At 48.2% G+C, this 19,867-nt stretch overlaps 1 long non-coding RNA gene across 1 annotated transcript; it reads left to right on the top strand.

The window, feature by feature from the left end:
- Window positions 1-8,276: 8,276 nt before the first annotated feature.
- Window positions 8,277-16,031, top strand: LOC138472478 (uncharacterized). The gene is made up of 2 exons (XR_011268614.1): window positions 8,277-14,058; window positions 15,604-16,031. It is a non-coding gene; the product is annotated as an uncharacterized lncRNA (long non-coding RNA).
- Window positions 16,032-19,867: the final 3,836 nt, after the last annotated feature.

The raw sequence follows: 19,867 nt of genomic DNA, 5'->3' as shown, positions 1-19,867 counted from the left end.
CTCTGCCCTGAGGAGAAGAAAAAGGAAGGATTCCTTTATCAACGGCGCGGGGCCAAGAGGAAGACGGTCCTCGCGGTGCCTCTACTGGACGACATTTGGGATGAGGGCCTCGCCCTCCTCAAGAACCCTTCCACGACGCCAGCTAGAAGAGACCGGTACGAGAAGAAGTACCGGGTCCCGGACGCGGCCCCCCTGTGCCTCCGGGCGCAGCCTACCCCGGACTCCGTTGTCTCCGCGGCGGCCAGGAAGAAAGCGGGGGGGGTGCGGCCTCCACATCGACTTCCCCACCGGACGGCGAGGGAAAGAAATTGGACGCTATGGGACGCAGAGTCATCTCGTCTGCAGCGACGACGATTAAAGCGGCCAACGCCTTGGCTATCGTGGCCCGCTACGACAGGGAGCTATGGTACAAACTGGCTCCCCTGCTGGACTTCCTACCGGACGACAAGAGGGCGGATGCCCTGGAGATCCTACAGGAAGGTGAGGTGGCGTCGGACCACGCCATCACTATTGCGACGGACATCGCCGACACTGGGTTTCGCCAGTTTGGCAACAGCGTGTGCCTTAGGCGGCGTGGATGGCTCAAGGCTACGGACTTCCGTCAAGACGTACAGACCAGAGTCCTGGACATGCCGTTCGATGGGAACAACCTGTTTGGGAAAACAGTGGACGATTCCCTTCAGGCCATTAAAGCGGACACTGAGACGGCCCGGGCCCTTGGGGTTCTGCAGCAACGACGGACGCCCTTTCGGAGCAGCGGAGGCAAGGGCGCCTCCAAAGGTTCCGGCGGCGGTTTCTCCACCTACCGTCAAGCGGCCCGCTCGTCGTCTCAGGAGGCCTACAGAGGACGAGGCAAGTCTGGCGGACCCCGCCGTCGTCGCCAAGGAGGTCAAGGCGGCAAAGCCTCGTCGAAACAGGATTGAACCGGCCGTGGGGTCGGGCCCCCACCGAAGCACCCCCGGTGGGAGGCCGGCTGGCGAGCTTCGTCAGCGTGTGGGAGTCCATCTCCACCGACCGTTGGGTGCTGGACGCCTTAGCCCGGGGCCACGCGCTCGAGTTTCAAAGAAGGTGCCCGCGCGTCCCCCCCTGTGGCCAGGAAAGAGCTTCACGTCCCTCAGCTTCTCCTGCAGGTAAAGGCGATGCTCAGGAAGGGCGCCATCAAACTCGTCCCAAAGAGTCTTCGGGGCTCCGGAGTTTACTCGAGATACTTCCTCGTGAAGAAGAAGACGGGAGGATGGCGCCCCATCCTAGACCTGCGACGTCTGAACAAGTTCATCAAGGCGCAGAAGTTCCGGATGGTCACCCTCCAGCACGTCCTGGGGCAGCTGGAGGAAGGAGACTTCCTGTCGCCGTTGGATTTGGAGGATGCCTACTTCCATATTCCCATCCTAAAGGGGCACCGAAAATTCCTCAGGTTTGTGGTCCAAGGGCGTCACTACCAGTTCAAAGCCCTCCCCTTCGGACTACGGTCGGCACCCAGGGTATTCACCAAGTGCCTTGCACCGGTGGCGGCGCAGCTGCGCCGCGAGGGGATCCACGTCTACCCCTACCTGGACGACTGGCTCATCCGAGCCAAGACGAGGGAGCTCGCCGTGGAGCACACGGCAAGGACCGTCCAACTTCTCACGGACCTGGGATTCTCCGTGAACTACGCCAAGTCCCACCTGGTACCCGCGCAAAACGCACTGTTTCTGGGAGCGAAGCTCGACATAGTGTCCCTTCTGGCCTCCCCGTCGGAGGAAAGGACCAGGTCCATCCTGGGCAAGGTACAGCGGATGTTGGTTTCCGACGCGGCCAAGGTGAGGTCCATCAAGTCCCTCCTCGGAATGATGTCTTCTTGCATCTACCTCATTCCCATGTGCAGGCTCCGGATGCGCCCGTTGCAGGAGTTCCTGGACGCGCGCTGGATCCAAACGACGGGCGGCTTCGAGGAGAGGATCACACTCGACGAGAGTTTCCGCCGAGCGGTCCGGTGGTGGGGCAACCGCGCGCATCTGACGGTGGGCATGGACTTCCAGACTCCAGACCACCAGGAGACAGTGACCACGGATGCCTCCCTGGAAGGGTGGGGAGCGCACACCGAAAATCTGCACGCGAGAGGCTTTTGGCTCCCGACGGAGAAGTCCCTCCATATCAACGTCCTGGAGCTCCGTGCAGTGTTCTGGGCACTCAGGTCCTTCCTTCCATCCCTCAAGGGCAAGGTGGTGAGGATCTTCACCGACAACACCACCACCATGTTTTGCATCAGGAAACAGGGCGGAACCAGGTCCCCAGCGCTGTCCAAGGAGGCGCAGGACCTGTGGCATTGGGCCGTCGCCCAAAGGATGTTTCTGGTGCCGTTTCATCTGGCAGGGATAAAAAACACCATTGCCGACTCACTCAGCAGGGAGCTGCGCTCGTGCCACAAGTGGGAACTACGGCAGGATCTAGTGGATCGCCTCTTCCGACGGTGGGGCACACCCCAGATCGACCTGTTCGCGACGGCGACGAACTCCAAGTGCCGGAGGTTCGCCAGCAGGTTTCCCCAGGCGAAGAGCATGGGCGATGCTTTCTCGTTCCCCTGGGAGGGCCTGTTCCTCTACGCGTTCCCCCCTTTGCCACTGCTAATCCTGCTCGTCAACCAGCTCAAGAGGTCACGGTGCAGGATGATCCTCGTCGCACCTGCGTGGCCGAGGCAGATATGGTTCCCGGACCTTCTGGACTTGTCAGCGTCCCCGCCAATCAAGCTGCCGGTGGACGCGGATCTACTCTCCAGGGAAGGAGGCGCCATCCTCCACCATGACCCGAAATCGCTGAACTTGCAGGCCTGGCTCCTGCAGCGCTAGAGTTTGGAGGATACGACATACCGGCCGACTGCAGAGAGGTTCTTGCAAAGGCCAGGGCGTCCTCGACTCTTAAATGCTACGGACACAAATGGAAGAGGTTCTCTGTCTGGTGCCACGCACAGAAGATTAACCCTCTACGGATTACGGCTCCCCAGGTACTGCCGTACCTGCTGACGATGGCCAAAGCTGGACTGGCACACGCGTCCATCAAGATTCATCTTGCTGCGATCTCCCGATACACCAGAACCACGGGCCGGACGTCCTTGTGGTCTCATCGTCTGGTGAAAGAGTTCATGAAGGGACTGTTCAGATCGTTCCCGCCGGTGAAGGCGCCGGCCCCGGCGTGGGAGCTCAACGTGGTGCTGACCAAGCTCATGGGACCCCCGTTCGAGCCTCTGCACTCGGCCCCGTTGAAGTTTCTGTCGTGGAAAACAGCGTTTCTTGTGGCCATCACCTCCGCACGACGGGTGGGAGAGATCCAGGCCCTTTCCTGCAAGGCCCCGTACTTTACTTTTCACGACACGAGGGTAGTGCTCAGGTCGCACCCCTCCTTCATGCCCAAGGTACCGTCGGACTTCCATCTCAACGAACCCTTGGTGTTGCCTGTGTTCTTCCCGTCGCCTTCGTCGCCGGCTGAGAGGACTTTGCACTCGCTGGATGTGGCTAGAGCGCTGAAGTTCTACGTGGACCGCACAAAGTGTTTTCGGAAGACGTCACAACTCTTTGTGAACTTTGGACCTGTCAATCAGGGGAAGGCTCTCTCGAAGGCTTCCATTTCCAGATGGCTCTCCGGCTGTATCATGTACTGTCATCGGTTGGCAAACCGACCGCTGCCTGGCCGTCCGAGAGCCCATTCCACCAGAGCGATCGCAGCTACCACGGCGTTCCTTTCTGGTGTGCCCCTGCTGGACATATGCAGGGCTGCTACGTGGAGGTCGACGCACACCTTCACGAAATTCTACTGCGTCGATCGGGATTCCAGGGAGGAGTCCAGGGTCGGCCAAGCAGTGCTGCGCAACGTGTTCGCCTGAGGTGAGTCTGGTGAGGAGGTAAGATGCTTAATGTTGAGTTTGCTGTACTGCTTAATGTTGAGCCTTTGCCACCTCCCGTGGTTGTGCATGTGTGTACTGCTATGTATTCTTTATTCATGAGCATGTGAATCCATGCCAGACCCCATGCTGGAGAAGGAACAAGTTACTTACCTGTAACTGTTGTTCTCCAGCATGGGTCTGGCATGGATTCACATGCGAACCCTCCCGCCTACCCCTCTGCGGCTCTTCACTTGGTCATACTGCCACTTCACGTGCTTCAAATCTGAAGATGGCTGCCAGAGGCGGTGCTTAGGTAGAGGGCAGTCATTGGCTGTGGTCAGTATGACGCAGAGACCAGTGATTGGTTACTACTACGAAAGACAGATCAGAAACAAAACTGATACTGGTTTTTTCTTTACCGAGGATTCCCAGCCTGACGACGGGGAATATTCATGAGCATGTGAATCCATGCCAGACCCATGCTGGAGAACAACAGTTACAGGTAAGTAACTTGTTCCTCAGCTTCCGAGATGCGTGCCTCGACCTCTCCGGTGTGCGAGGTTAGCTTTTGGAGGTCATGTCTTAGTAGGGACACGTTGGCACCGATACTGTCCATTTTCTTCTCCATTTATGTTCTGGAGCTGGCAATGGTGCCCATTACATCTCCAAGGGAGATGTCATCCTCCATGTTGTCAGGTTCAATTGATGCCGGCCGTTCCGGCGAGCGAGACATTGGTGTTGTTGCGTATTTTTCTATCCTGCTTTGTGTGGAAGTTTTCCTGGGTTTGTCCTTCCCCATGTTGGTCCGGCATCGTAGTGATGTGAAGGTTTCTTTCGTTTCGTGGGGGGGGGGGTTTGACCGTATTGGCACGCTGGTGCGTTTCAGAGTCTTGGGTTTGTTGTCTACTGGATCATGGAGTCCAATGGAGGGTGATGCTGTGGGGTTGCACAGAGTGGGGTCCTGCTTTGTTGTTACCGCCTTTGACAGGAGTATCTGTGGTTCACAGGACTCTACATGCAGCTGTATTCGTTACTTTGGTGCCTGATACATGTACTTCCACTGCTTACAGCGTTTTTTCCTTCCTGTTTCCCAGTTCGGAGTGGTCTCCCCTTTTGCCTGCAGAGTAATTTGTTAGCTTTTTGTTAACTATTTGCTGCAACAGGACGTATCGAGACACCCGTTTGTCGAGCAGCCCAAATGCGATGTACTTTTCAGGCTGTGGGGGGGCGGTGATAATGTCGTTTACTGTTGTTTGTTACACCAAGTGTGGGTTTTATCAGCTGATCTAGGCTCCTGCGTATATTGTCCTGCTGCCCTGCACGTTTGAATATCTTCAGGCTGTTTGTGTGACTTGTGTGGTGCTTTGCGGGTTTCACCGTCTGGCCTCCTAGGCTTGCTTGCACACGGTTCCCCCTCTGTTTGTGCGGTGGACGACTGGTCCTGCTATGGGTATCTTGCCTTTATATTGATGCCCAATACCGCAGTTTCAGAGTTTTAAGGGGTTGCTTCTACTTGGCTCTGATAGTATTATGTCCTCCTCCCTTGTGTCGTGTGGCTTGGCCCGGGAGGAGTGCCTATGTACGCGTGCTGTTGTGGAGCCTTAATGTCCTCGCCGTATCATGCCGGCGTGGTTGGTGCTGTGTTGAAGTAGGGGCATTTGGGGTCCGTGGGGTCTTTGTAGTTATGCTGGCGTGACCGGAGAGCGGACAGGGATCTGTGCCTGTGGTTACCACCTCCCGTCTCCTTCTTCTCCCTCTCCTTACCACTTTCTTTATCGGCGCCTTTCCGCAGCTCCAGGGTGTTACTGCTGCACTGGGGGAGGACTAGCAGGCGCTCTACGCGGAGCGCCCGCGCCCGTGTCGTGGGTCTTATCGGCTGGATGCGGGTTTGTTTCGGCCCCTCATTGGTTTCTCTCGGGGGTGGGGGGGGAGGTTGTGTTATTACCTTCCCCTCTTGTGGTGCGCGGGGATAGGTTCACGTGAGTGCCCACACTGACGAGGATGTAGTGCGCACTCTGGGTCTCTGGGTTGTAGGTTCCACCCGCACGCCCTAGATGCTGCAGGCTGTGTGCTCTTCGTCGCTATGTAGGGGCGGGAGAAGGATCTCCTCTCTCCGCCGTGTGCAGGGGGGAATGTTCACCGCCATCACGCATCACGGGTGCGCTGATCCGCCACAGGGGATGGCGGGTGTGGACTGACTCCGCTCGGTCACACACTTTCCCCAATTCTGTCAGGTGGGGGCCAGTGTGCGTTCTGTCCTCCGCTCTCCCGATGTCAGTGCAGCCGGGGATAGTCGCCTCTCTCCTTAGGCCGGTTCCCTCACTGGGTCGCTGCGCTCTCCGCCTATTCCATGTCTCCGGTGGCCATCTTGGATGTCCTTTTCGCGGTCTGTTGTCTCTGATCTTCGACCGCCGTAACTTCGGAATTACACACCGGTTGTGGTCCACTGTGCCGCGCTTTGCTACAACAGTGTTTCGCGCTTCGCTGAGGTGTATTTGGTTATTTCCAAAGTAATTATTAAGGCAGGATGGATTCGGGATTAGGCTGGCGGCCTGGGAGCGACGAGAAATCACGTCTTCATCGCACGCCCGTCGGCCACGCCCCCTCGACGGCTACATTTTTAATAGACTGATGGATAATGCCAAAAGAGGAGTTAACGAATGCGAAAAGAGGAGTTAACGAACCGACCAGAGGAAGGGAGCAAACAAGTCCCAGTGCTCTAGAATAAATTTAGAAGGAAAAAGTTCACCTGGGCATAGTTTTAAGCAAACCCAACATTTCAGTTAGTGAAGGTTCTTTAAACTCAAAACCGGCCGGTCGGTCTGATTGACCAGCTGCTGCAAGATTCTGATTAGTCTGGGCTTTTAACGAGTCAATACAGGTAGCTGTTTTGGACTGGTTAAGTTTAGATGCGAGACCTAGCAGTGAGGATGTTTGTATCTCTTGCTTGATTTTATTTTGAGCCTTCAGGAGCGTCTCAGCAAAAGCTTTCTGGACTCTATTGCAGTCGTCAGCTGTAGGTTTAATTAGGGGGTTGCAAACGGTAGGTTTCTCCCATGTTCTAAGTAGAATTGTAGACGGGTTAGGGACTAGAGGGAACTCGGCCTCTACTATCTGGTTTTTCAGGCAAAGATCTTGTACTAGCCTCCAAGACCCCCCTTCCCTTTTTTCACTGGGTAAATCGAAGTATTGCATGACGACTCTGATGTCACTAAGATGCCCTGATCCATCATGGCAGAAACTGTCTTAAAAATCCCTTCATCCGTCTCCCTAGACATGGGATACTCTCATGCTTTTGGTAAAATTGCTCCTGGTTTCAATTAAATCTTCACTTCTCCGACTCCTTTCAGTAAGCCTACGTCATAAGGGTCTGTAGTCCATACTGAGACAGGCACCTTTGCCATGTCGTCATCAAAATATTTAGGAGGTTTTTGTGCTAGCATCATTCTTTGGGGCACCTCTCTTTTAATCATTTTCACCCAATAAGTGAGGCTTACCTCAAATGTCATCTCATCTTCACCTAGTTGTTCTTCAAACAGATCGTCATCAGTGACGTCAGTCAATCTGTAACCTTCCCCAATGGCGATTATTGCGCACCATTGTCTGCCTTCATAATCACAACCATCAAGCAATGCCATCCCTCCTCGCACTATGGCTGCTTGTATTGTTAAGGGAAACACTTGTCCCTTTTCCTCATGCATAGGTATTCTTGGTCTGAACAGAAACTCCACTGGTGTTCTCATTGTTCTGTCTGCAAGGCCTGATAGCCATGACATTAATATGCGCACTCCATATGCAAATATCTCCGGTTCTAATGGAATAGCTCTCATAGCCATTCGTCCTGCGTATGCTCTGATCATTTCGCACACGTTTAAATAGTGCATTCCTGGAGTTGAACACACTATTCTTTCCTCATTGAATGATTGTCATATTTAACTTTGTCATTAAATCTCGTCCCAATATATTGACAGGTGTTTGCCATGAATAAAGCAGTGGCACCTTCATGTCGCATTCTCCTATGGAACCTGGAAGTTCTTTTGTAAAAGGAACATGACTTGTAGCTCCTGTAAAACCTTGGATGTTCATGGCATCACTGGATAAAGAAAACTTGCCTTCACGTATATACGAGCGTGTTGCACTCATGTCCACTAAGAATGAATATACTTTATCCCCTATAGTAACAACCACCCTTGGTTCCTCATGAGGGTTTGGTGTCACTGATAGAATGGAACACATCAGGTCTCCCAGTGAGCTGTCCTAGTCCATGTACAATCTCGTCCCACAGTTAGTGAATGGATTTCCTCCATCACTAGTGGCTTTTCCTGCTCTAGAGTTCAATATCTGTTCTGTGCCTGTAGTCTGTAGAAGTTGCTTCAGGGATTGTTGAGACTTCACTTGTGGGAAATTGCTCACAGTCTGCTGTGACTGTAAGCTTTGCTGCATTTTCTGCGCTTGCTGCTGTACAGTTTGATTCTGAGCAAATCCATCTCCACCCTGCTGCGAGAATGCAGGTGGGTTCATCATCACCCCTCTTGTAAATTGGTCATTTTGCACTATCCCTTGTTTTCTGCACATACGCGCTAGATGCGCTGTCATCCGACACGTCCAACACGTTGGCGGCGGTTTGTCCATTATGCATATTCTGATTTTCGACGTGCATATTCTGAAAGCCTCCCTGATTATTTTGCCATCCCCTTCCTCGGTAGCCTCTTTCTCTTGGGCTAAACCCATTATTGCTTTGATCGAACTGACTTTGGTTAGTGACTTGCTGTGCATTTGATCCATCTGTGCTAGTTAACATTGCCCCTTTAATGGCATATATTGACAATTTTTTCTGCACTAATTTGGCCTCTTCGCCTTTACTTGCATCATTCTTTTTGCGATGTATTTTTGCGCAATTGTCAGTTGTATTTCTGACCATGGCTTAGCTTCGATTCCTCCCAACATCTTGAGCTGCTTCTGCACCTGTTCTGGCAGCCCTTGACACACTATATGGTAAAACATGGGTATAGATTTCCCCCAAGATTCATGAGTTTCCAGTACCCATGCGTCTTGAAACGGCTGAATGTAAAGCAACGGATCATCTCCCTCTTTCATCTTACACATCATTATAGCTCCCATGTCAGAAGAGTCCGGGTATAGCACTCGAAGCGCTTTCCATACCGCTGTTCTGCAATTGTTAAATGGTGCTCCGTCATGCACAGTGTTGACTGTTGTCACACCAGGGTAACCTGCACGTGTCCAAACATCGTCAGCTCTATCACCAAGTATGGCGATCAAAAGACCCTTGATAGCCCCTATAGCCAACGTATTACCTCCCGTAATTTTTTCTCGTGTATCCATTTCCCAGCTCCAGATGCCAACATTGGAAGCTTGTTTTTTAGATTCCCTCTATCCATTAGATTCCCTCTATCCATTTGTGGCCATGGTATATGCTGTGGCCTTGTCCTTCCCTTCTCTAATAAGGGAAACTGTGACAGACTGAACTCCTTTTCTTCTCATCATTTGTCTGTCTACCGCAGGGGTAATATTCCCACATCGCTGTCTGCCTGGCAATGTCCTTAACCTGCTTACATATGGCAGGGGAGACACCCCCCTCTGACCGTGCGGCGGTCCTTCATGCCGATCTGACTGTGTCACTGACTCTGGTACTTTAGATATGGACGCGGTTGAATCCGACCATCTTATTCCCTTACCCCTAGAGAGACGTCTCTCGTTACTTCGCTCTGTCTCCTTTCTTCTTTCGTCTCTTTCACAGGCTTCCCTTTCTTCGTCTGATATTGCCTGTGCCCAACTCGTGCAGCTTCTCTCACCTCATTTCTATTTAGAGTCAGCCTATCTAATGACATCTCTCTGTCTGCTGCTGGGTGAAGTGTCCTCAGTATCATACAACTGAGTGCTTTCAAGGTGCTCATCCTTTCTCTTTCCTTGGGGCTACTTTTTCTAGTCCCATCTCATCATATATTCTATAGATTGTCTCTTCGATACTTCTGGTGTCGAAGTCATCTTCTAGATTTACTCTAGATGTGCTTGGTACTGAATCGTACCCAGGGAAGAATTCTTCTATATCTTCCCATTCTACCACTGGATCGGGTTTTCTAACCTCCCTTTCCAGATACTCGAGATCCTGCGCTCTCTGTCTTCCCTTACATTCTTTGTCGTCATCAACTTCTCTACACTTCCTTGCTTCCTCTCTAACGCTGTTTTCCTCCTTTTTCCTAATATCTCTTCAATCATTCACCTTTCGTGTTCCCTCATCTTTCTGTCTTTTTATTCTCTTCTCTCGTATGTTTTGCTCTTCTTCTATTCTCCTTTGTTCTATTCTTTCCTGATCATCAGCTGTTCTCTGCTTATTATCGCGTTTTCTTTGTTCTTCCGCCTTTTCCTGTTTTCTGACCTGTTCATTATGATATAACTGCTCTCATTTCTGCCTATCCTTTTTTCTTGCCCCTTCATCTCTCAATCGTCCTTTTTCCTTATCCTTTCTTTCTTGTGTCTCTTTCTCCCCTTTGTCTTATGTCCTCAATGCCTTTACCATCGAGTTTCAATAAAATCTGCCCTCCCATCCATTCGTTCTGTGTGAGTGCCATCTCATCAGTTCTATCTTCCTCTCCTTTCCATCTCTTTACTTCTCTTCCTGTATCTAGAGATGTACTTGCTCATGCTTGATTATCTTTTTCCTTTTCGCGTCTCTCCTTGTCCCTCAGGACTTTGGAGGCAATATTGCTTTCCCTGTCCTTCTCTGGGCTTTCGTCACTACTTTGCGTAGGTGACTCATATGACGGGTTGCTATATCCCGTTGCTGCTTTCAGTTCCCTCAGTGGGTACAATCCTTCCTCTTTACTAACTTTTTGCCAGTGTACGTGGCATGTAAATATGTCGTCATATGCTGCAGGACCATTTTGGATAGTGATCCGCCTTGGGGCCACGGCATAAACATTTTGTCTGCGGTCCCTTTAACCCATTCCGCACTGTACTGTTTAAGCTTAGGTGAGTGTTTCAGCAACTGTTTGCATATGTGTATTAACAGAGTGATGTCTTCATGCTTAACTCGTTTACACCTTATTCATAAACACTTGCTTTTTTTTCACTTCTCACTTTATTACAATTGCGTCTCAGCAATCAACAATATGAGCGAGCACCAATCGTCGCAAGCTCCAATCCTGTTACTTCAACACTATTTTTTACTTTAATCTTGCTAAAAAAACAACCATCAATTCATGTCATGCAATAATTTCCTTCTACAATCATGCAATTTTCATACCTTTTTTCCACATAAAAACTGTTTTCAATTATGACGTCTGCTCCCTCAGATGCATCTTAACCCTAATGTCTGTTCCGATATGGAACTTAAGCCTATCTCTTTCGGATTGTCTTTAATCAGTCCGGTCTCCTACATCATCCTATTTACAGGACTTTAGATAACGGCTTCTGTTAGCATTCTTTAAAATCTTGGAACTGGGCGTATATTCTTATCGCGGCCACACTCGCGTTAACTCTTTATATTCCTCGGCCACACTTGAGTCAATATCTTTCCCCTCATATATACATTACACTGTTATTCTGACATTCTATTTTATCCCACCTCCCTCCGTTACCTTCCCTTACTTGTTTTCTAAGCATGCATGCTTTGCCAAAACATTCAGTCTTTTTTACTCACCGTTCGCATGTCTTTCATCTACGGATGCTCGGGATCACCGCCTTCGTTACCGCCTCTCTGTGTCGCTCGTCCGATCCGCTACTCGTAGATGTCGGAGTTTTTTTTTTGTTGGGAGAAAGCAAGGCACCCGTCACTCCTAACTTGCAGAGTTTTTCAATTAATCTATCCACTATCTACGGAGAGCTTCTCGTTATATCGACTGGATGGCAAAGGTGGCGTGATATTGCTGAGGACCTGAAGTTACTTATGACGACGGTCGATGGGTATCTTTATCTAATCTAACCATCTAACTCTGCTACCAAGTGAACTGGATGATCTCCAAACAGCCCTTTAACATGAGCAGCAGTACCCTCGAGATAGATGGGGATGCAGATTCATACTCGTGCATCAAATAATCAAGACAACGTAATAGTTTGGCAAAGTGAGTCCGTTTAATGACAAGTTCATAAAAAGGGGAGTACAACGAACATCAGCAATCGCTCGATCTTCTTGCTCTCTTTACTTTTAGAAACACCACAATATTTATAGCAAAAACTTGCCAATGGTGATGTACAACCTACGCGCGTACTAATGTCATTCTACGTGGCAACATTAAAAACCTAACATGCAACGTGATTGGTTATAGGAAGGTAACTTAATATAGGTACTATATCTGTATAGGGTAACAGGGAAAGGGGATTGGATAATCACTGTCGGGTCGGGCAACTAAGCCACTAAGCCCTCCCTTCAAAATGGCCACTATGAACGTCACTAAAAGTACGACATCTCATTGGCTCTACTCACTATAGGACCCTACATTACATGGTCCTCTATGATTGGGTTGGCATCAACCCCACTCATACTTTTCCACCTACGTCTAGCAGCACGCAGAAAGAACATCTAGGTGCAGAGTAGCTCGTCTGCACCCCAGCTTCCCACCAATTATGCTACAATCATAACCTCAGTAGTCATGTGTCAATTTGTAGTTTGGCCTTGAGTATGCTCTATGCTCTGGGAACTTTTAAGGAGTATGGGCATTGCGGGGATCCATGCATAGGTGTGAAAGTCTCATTCTTCCAGCCTGCCTCTGTCACGTGACTGGACACCGTGAAATTGGCTTTTCTCCGTGTCTTTTCGCATATTTTATTTAATTCTATCAGTTCTCTGTCTGTGGCTTATCTTGACCTTTCTGAACAGGATCCTCTGTTCTCTTCTCTCCTTAATTGTATCCAATGTCTGCTTATTCCAGACAGATAAGACCTTGGCTTCTTGGCATGGCCATCCTTAGCTGAGTTTTGCTCCGTCTCGATTCTCGATTTTCTTGCTGCGACACACTCCATTTGAGGCCTTTTCTAACCTTTGTTCAAGTCTGCTCATATGCATAGTGGACTTGCATTCATACATAAAGTGCTTCTTGAGGTATATACTTGTAAACGTTGGTGCTTTCCGCAATCTATCGACTATTGAGCATAAGCTAGCTTCACAATTTCTTTGCCTCTTGCAGTTACTTTGCATATGTACACATTTAAACTAACTAAATATCTTCATCATGTATGTGGCATAAACTTCTTCATTTTGACATCAACTTCTTCAACTTGGCTCAAGATGTCACTTATCCATGGTATCATCTCTATATTTCGTCTCTTGTCAGTATTCTCAGGTCATTATATCTTCTATATGTGCGTCAGTCCGATTTCTTATGACGTCACCATTCATCTTCCTTCATTATCTTCTTTGGGTATTTTATTCAAATAACCATCATATTGTTTAGAATGTAGGTATGGCTTTTTTAATGGATATCTTACTGTCCAGGTTTTCTTAGGTGTTGGTATATTAATAGGTGCTATCATACTGATAGGTACTGGGCAGAGCCTGCCTGCTGCTCTCTGCTGATTTAACTGTTCTTCATATGTCACATACTTTGGTGTGAACTCAATAGGCTATGGGAGGGGGGAAATTGGAGTGGGGTCGATACTCAACACTTCCTCTTCGCTGTCCTGTGGGGAGATCCTCTTGGCACTGAACCATGTGGCTTGTACCTGCACTGGAATCATGACAAAAGCACCATCAGCAACCAAATGCATAAAGAAACAGTGCTGCAAAAAGGAAGCAGGTAAACATTTACAAAACACCATCCTACGCACATGTATATGACAGAAATCGTAAACCATTACATTTGTTCCTACTTCAAGAGCACACCTTAAAATTGCTGTAACTACTGCAAATGTTACTGTAAATCATTGTGCACCATACCAGTGAGGACATTTGGAGTTTTTTTTTTTTTTTAATGCAGCATGGATTTTTTTCCCCCCACAGACCCAATGATTATGCAAAGAAACACAAGAACTGTGCAAAGTATACTGGTTCAAAGTATAGTACTTATGAAGTACTAATTATGAGGGTCCACAAACTAAACAAATGGATGCAATGTTCTGCGCTACAAAGTAACAAAATACCTGCTCTAACATATTCTTTTCTCATTCCCCACAGATAATGCAGCAACAAGTACTACAACATTCCACATTACCTACACAAAAAACACCGGTCCTCCCCCATCCAAACAGTAAGTATGAAGTTATTGCTATCATACGTCTGTACAATGTCCACAGTGCAATGTGTGCACTTACTTCTGCAATGCACATACCAATGCCACAATTTGCAATGTACACCTATAAAACACAACAAAGCTTGTGGCTATGCCCTACACGCTTCACTACACCCAGAACAGTGAACAGGCTCCAGCCATGCACTCAATAGTGTAGACCCTTCCCACAACTAACTACAGTCCCAAACATGTTCATACTGCAAGGCACCAAACTGCGTACAATGGCCCAGCCACCCACGTACACTGATCCAGGGCGGACACAGTCTGCCATCATCCACCATTGCCTCCTAAGACACTGCACATATAAATGTTCCTTCAGGACTTTAAGTGCATAATTTATGTATTTTACCATCTGTGCATTCAGTGCAGCATGTGTACTGCACCAACATTTCTCCTTATATGTCGTACTAACTTCACAGTAATGACACTACCTACATTCGGCCAGCATCATCACCGGAAAGCGAAACCTAACACACCTCTTGTTCAACAGGACAAATGCTCATTGTAAAACAGCATTGAGTGGGAAGCATGATTAGCGCCAAGGGCAGAAATTGTATGGAATTGTACAAAAAAAGGAAAGCTATCTTACACTGCGGTCACTCTGCCCATGTGCCCCAGAGTAGTCTACAACGATTTAATATGCCGTACACTGCAATTTGTTGTATACTCAATACAAGCATGGAAATGTGTATTAACATTAAAATGTATGTGGCTGCAGTTCTGTATGCATAATTATGAATTTACTTTACCGCACACTTACTCTGTGTTCATTGTACAGAGCTTTGTGACAGCAGTATTCACGCGCTGCTACAGTGCCATGTCTCCACCATTCCTGTGCATTGCAACTGTGATTGAACTTTGTTTTCTTGCCATTCTTCCACATCCCCTGCAAATCCAGACACAAAAGGCAACAAGACGAAAAGGGAACACATTTCGTGCTGTGAAACAGCACCCCTTATGCTCACTTGTACAATGCTACATGTTGCCTTCACTATGCCCTTTCTCACTATCACCAGTTCTACCCACCCTCATTGTAGTCAAAGTAATAACGGCCAGAGGTGCACGCAACAGTCAACCGGCACACTTGGACAGGTCACATTTCAATGTTGCACGTTTTAGCACAACAGCTCCTGCATTCTCATGCAATCCAAGGGGACCCCCATGAGGGTTTTTTAAAAAAACTTTTTTCCTTTGGGGACACACAGCAACATTGTGGCATGGGTCTAACAACACTCGCTAGCACTGTCATTTTTTATTAAAAGGAAACGCATGCAAGGTGGCAACGTTTGAAAGGCATTTTGCTTGTGTGGTGGGCTACAAGGACACTATCACGTACACAACAGAGAGCAAAGCAGGGGGTTAACATATGACGCTGCTCAATAACACTCACTACATGGTCCATGAGGCAGCCACATATGACGACATCCTTCCTGCAAACTCGTGTCTTGTATGCTGGCACAAATAACGCCTACTTAATCGATTCTTATTCCTGTTTCCTCTTAGATACCTGACACCTTATTGCGCATGCCACCCCTTCCACGTTTCATAAGACGGGTGGTGGACCAAGCATATCAAGATTACCATAAGCAATGTGTTTTCCACCGTTGTTATCTGGGCCGACCGATATGTCCCTGTTTGTCGATTTGCGGTTCCGGCCATACGAACCAACCTGCAAACATTTTGGATATAAGGCATCACAGAGGCAACAACTAGTACCTTGTTTACCTTGCAAATAAAATGCCTTCTTCCACACAGGCCACCAAGGACAATCCATTATTCCTTTTTCCACTTTGTTACACAACAACAAAAGGAGAGAAGTGCACAGACGGCATTGCACTCGATTTTGTTTGCAAAATAAAAGAGCAATGATAGCAGCCACCTTACACGTTCTCATGATCATTCTGTAGCAAAATAAAGCTCTTGCAACAATTCACAGTGTTGGTCGTAATGTATGGGAATATTCTGGAACCGTATGCTCTGTGTGCACGTGTGCTTTTGTTTATTTTCCTTTCTGGCGCGAGGTGCACACATGACAGAGTGCCCTCAGCTTGGCACGCATGTTACGAAAATACCTGGAGTGAACACCGTGAGCAATGAATCTCCACAACTGAAGTCAGCTATGCCATGGTGTATCGTGCAAACACATATAGGTAATGGGAGCGATGCACACATTCGAATTGCACACAATAGGAACGCCAACCACGTTTCTTGGCCATCTCAAGAAGTACGCAAAAGAAAGCTAACAGTCAGACAGCCTGCCATCCTGTATATAGTAGGACTTATTGGCATGCATGGTTTTGTTCAGTGCAAATGTATGTGGGTCGGCATATGAATTCTCCATACTTAAAATGTATGCTGCCTAGTTCCGCGTGTCACGCCGCAATGTCTTTCTTCACTCTCAAAGCGCAGAGTATTATCAGGGGCCCACAGTACCAAACAGTAATGGTGGCTTGTCAGTCCGTGAACGGCAACAAGTCCAATGACGTACACCATATGCAAGTGCAGGCACAGCACGCCACCTCTGGCGGTGTACCAACTGAAAAATGTCCTCCACACCGATTCAGTTATAGTGACCACCCACAGCAGAGATGCATACTTCCAAGAGTGTACGCTAGAGTTAAATATCAGCATAGGAACAGACCCAAAGAAGGCAACATCCAGAAATCTACTTCCAACCAGTGGCCAGACTTTAGGTTCCAAGGGCCCTAGCCATGCACAAAAGGCAGTGTAGGGGCTTGCCACTCCCAACACAACATAATACACCGAATGGAAATATCCCAATATCATCTGCAGTATTCTCCCCATCCCCAATGGGCTCTGAAGGTACCCGACAATGATTTATGTGTGAGAAGCTGCGTAAATGATCCATATGTCAAAAGTGTGATGGTAAAACAATCCTTACATGTCCCATACTCTTACTACACTCCCTGAAGAAAGGCTCTGTTGACGATCACACCATTCCAAAGGGAAATAATTGCATGTCTCACCACTGCTGCTGTAGGAAGGCTAACATGTCCTATAAAATGATTTTACAAACGTGCGCACTTACATATTTAAAAGTGTGGGATGTAAGAATGTATGGTTATAATAACTTAGCCAAAAGAGTTAAGGCAAAAGTAATCCACTCTTTATACATAAGTGTACAAAGCACATATCTATAGCACTGTGCTCCCATACATGGCCGTATTGTGTTGCGGGGGTTGTGCCCAAGGCCTAGCCTCTTGGGTACATGCAGAGGCCTATGGCCTCCGCCCATGCACCCAAGCGCCTAATCTTTGGGCACACCCCCTATAACGCAATAGAGGCATGCATGGGAACATGTGGCCATGTAGCTTTCCTGTGTACAGGTATGTATGGGTATATTAACGTACCCAAACAAGGCAACATTCTCAAAACTACTTCTAGCTAGTGGCCAGACTGTTACCTCCAAGGGCCCTAGCCATGCACAAAAGGAAGTAGGGGCTTTGAAGCCACAACACAACATAGTACACCAACTGCAAATATCCTCATAGTCTCTCCAAAGCATTGCCTAGCCACAATGGAGTCAGCCTGCACTCACCAAAGAATGATAGCGGCTGGGGCAGCTACCCGCCAATTAAGTATATGTGAGTAGCTTCCGTGAATGGTGCATGTTGCCAAACTGTGATGGTAAAAAATACTTCCATGTGGCAATGTCTTACTACCCTCCCTGAAGACAATGCTGTGCCTGAGCCCTAGCCTCTTAGGTACATGTGGAGGCCTATGGCCTTCGCCCATGCACCCAAAAGCCTAGCCCTTGCCCACATCCACTAAACGGCAATGGAGGCATGCATGGTAACACTTGGCCACGTACCGTACTCGCCAAACCTACCACGGCCACCACGCACAACACGCTTCCCTCCAGCCAACCACCAGTCGCGTCTAAAGTTCGTCACCAGCACAGCGAACTGCAAGCCAATAAGCCATCTGTCTGCAGAGCGAACAGTGAAATTAAGAGCAGGCCATATACTTTTTTTGCAAAATTTGGTGAGGATTCTTTGAGATGGGGGCGAAGTTATAAGCTGCTGAAAAAGTGGTCTTCCTATGAGTTTAGCAACTTAACCATAACTACACGGCCGCTACCACGGGCCATGTAATATATATATATATATCTCCCATTGTTCATTTATTTTACGGAAGAGAAGCTATGCTTATTGATTTAGCCTCCCTATATTAAAACCTCGAACTAGAGGTAGTGTTTTCGTACTTAGGGGAAGTGATATGTGTATCTTTTCAGCTAAAAATGATTTTATCACTTGGAATATGATTTTGCTGCCTAATGTGCATTGCCCAAACTCAGTTAGAAAGACCATGAGGTTGCTGTAATGAGTTTGGGGTGGTCCGACACCTGGTATGGACTGAACTGCTTTTGATATCACCTCAAATCAGTGGTCGAAGTGTACGAAAAGAAGTAGTGGAACTATGTTCCCTGCTGGCCTGCCCCTGCTCCCCACAAACCCCATTGCCACAACCTTTCCCACACACAATACACCCACCAAACACTTGCACCTGCTGTTTAAGGGAACGTTCAGTGCAGCGCACTGAAAGTGAAGGTTTCGCCTTCTTCCTACGCTTTTATTTTAAAACAAAAACCATTCCGGAATGGTTTCTTTTAAAATAAAAAGTATAGGAGCTGTAAAAGGTAATTTAAAAAAGTAGAGAAGCGCCGCTCCCGACCGCTGCCGCTCACTTCGACCACTGCCTCAAATTCCAATGCACGTTGACCCCCAGCTTTAATAGTTTTGGTTCCTAATGTTGAAAACATTTTGCTGAGTTGGTGCAGACAGGCAGAGGGGGGGTGGGGGGATATGGTAAGCGAAAAGCAAATCGTGGTGAGAAGGAGCAGTATGAGTGGATGACTTTGAATGTGAGGATTGATGAAAAATTAGATGAATGAGAGCAAGGGAGAACGTTTGAATACGTGAGGTGGGATAAATGAGTTTGAGGATGGACAAATGAATGAGAGCGTGCGATGGAGTGAGTGAGTGTGAGTATGGGCAAGTAAATGAGTTTGAGAATGAGTTGGTACTGGAGAAAACACAGTAATTGCATAGGTGTAGTGTGCTGGCAGCTAGCTAGTGACTGGCGACAAATGGAATTAATGGATTGGGTCAAATTCGTGCGAGATCTAGCATGCGGTTGGAGAGCTGAGACTGGTGGCTAGAAGAAGAGCAGAGTTGCTACGCTGCTGATGGGCTTTTGTGGAATTAAGTTTACATAAACTTACCCATTTCCACAACTCGTTTATGGCGTTGTCACTGCAATAGGATAGAGGAAAATGATTCACAGTGGAATTAAAACGAGCTGGCAGAAAACTCTTATTTGGAGTGGGGGAAAGAGAGAGTGAGGACTCAAGTCAAAACTAAAAAGTAATTGCCAAGCCCTTCTTAAGCTGCTGGCCGTGCAGTAGTACCTTGCACACTTTTTCTTGGGCATCCTGTCCTCATGAAAACTGATGGTGAGTGAGGCCTGTTATGTTGGTGTCTTGTCTTGTCGCTTGCCTGGAGTGCTTGCTATCATAATGTTGATGTATGAATGAGCATCTCAGTAGAATGTGTGGATCTGTGAGTGAATGTTCCAGGAGTGTCAGTTGTGGCCTGAGCTGGGTATGGCAGGATGGCCGGTGGGTCTAGTAGTGTTAATTCCCATGCCTGTTCCTGTCCTGTCTTATGACCTTCTGTAAATACTCCAAGAGTAACTGGTTGTCTTTACACATGTAATTATGTGTAATAAAGCTCTACCTGGACCA

Source organism: Ambystoma mexicanum, chromosome 8 (genome assembly GCF_040938575.1).
Source record: "Ambystoma mexicanum isolate Mex_15411 chromosome 8, UKY_AmexF1_1, whole genome shotgun sequence".
Classification (NCBI taxonomy): domain Eukaryota; kingdom Metazoa; phylum Chordata; class Amphibia; order Caudata; family Ambystomatidae; genus Ambystoma; species Ambystoma mexicanum.
This window is presented reverse-complemented; position numbering and strand designations above follow the sequence as displayed.